This window comes from Lactuca sativa, chromosome 7, assembly GCF_002870075.4.
Source record: "Lactuca sativa cultivar Salinas chromosome 7, Lsat_Salinas_v11, whole genome shotgun sequence".
NCBI lineage: Eukaryota > Viridiplantae > Streptophyta > Magnoliopsida > Asterales > Asteraceae > Lactuca > Lactuca sativa.
In genome coordinates, this window is record NC_056629.2 from 102,406,684 (window position 1) to 102,407,842 (window position 1,159).

Sequence of the window (1,159 nt, forward strand, 5' to 3'; positions counted from 1 at the left end):
TGGAAAAAGAAAGGAGAATAGAACATGGTCAAACTTCAAACCCTAACGGGGACCCGAAGGTTGAAACTGCTTCTTCTATTGACACCGAAACCGAAGTAGAACCTGATTCTACCGGTATCAATTACCCTATTTTGGAAGGATGTTCAGAATTGAAGTCAAGCCTAGTTCATCACCTTCCAACTTTTCATGGATTGGACAATGAAGACCTTCACAAGCACTTGAAGATGTTCCACATCATTTGCACTAGCATGAAGCTATAAGGATCAACCAATGACCAAATTAATTTAAGGGAATTCCCCTTTTTATTGGCCGATAGAGCAAAAGATTGGCTATTCTATCTTCTACCGGGGTCAATCAACTCATGGACCGATATGGCAAGAGCTTTCCTTGATAAATTTTATCCCTCCTCAAGAGTCTCAAGTCTTAGAAATGAGATTTGTGAAATCGGCCAAGGTCAAAGTGAGAGTTTCCATGATTATTGGGAGAGGTTCAACAACTTGTGTTATAGTTGCCCACAACACAAAATTTTGGAACAACTCCTCATTCAACACTTTTATAAGGGATTGTTACTATGGATAGAAGACTAGTTGATGCTTCAAGGGGTTGAGATGTCTTTAGCAAAACTCCTCAACAAACAAGAAAACTCTTCAATACCATTGCCACCAACTCTCCACATTTTAGCCCCCGACAAGACATGAAGAGGGACACACATAAAAAATTCAATGAAGTAGTGACGTCAAACCTCGAGTCTCAAATTAAAGATCTAACATTCATTGTTCAAAATCTAGCCATGGGACAAACTCCACACGTGATGGTTTTTGGACTATGTGCAACAATGGGACATCCCACGGATACGTGCCCCATTCTCCAAGAAGAAACAAAAAAATGTAAATGCCACCAGAGAATTCCAAAAACTATCACAACAACCCATCCAGTTACCAAAATGAATACAATTCAAGTTGGAAGCCAAATTCCAATATGAGCTACAACGCAAGACCATTTCCTCAAAATACATTGTTTAGGCCTTCTGAACCGCCACAACAACCCTACTACCAACATCCACAACCTCACTATCAACCCAAACCATACCATCTACATCATCACCAACAACCTCCTCAATCCCAACCAAGTACCCAACAATTCCAAAAAGAGACCATAA

At 40.1% G+C, this 1,159-nt stretch overlaps 1 non-coding gene across 1 annotated transcript; it reads right to left on the reverse strand.

Moving 5' to 3' along the window:
• Nucleotides 1-419: 419 nt before the first annotated feature.
• LOC111889099 (small nucleolar RNA R71) lies at nucleotides 420-526 on the reverse strand. The gene has a single exon (XR_002849407.1). It is a non-coding gene; the product is annotated as a small nucleolar RNA R71 (small nucleolar RNA).
• Nucleotides 527-1,159: the final 633 nt, after the last annotated feature.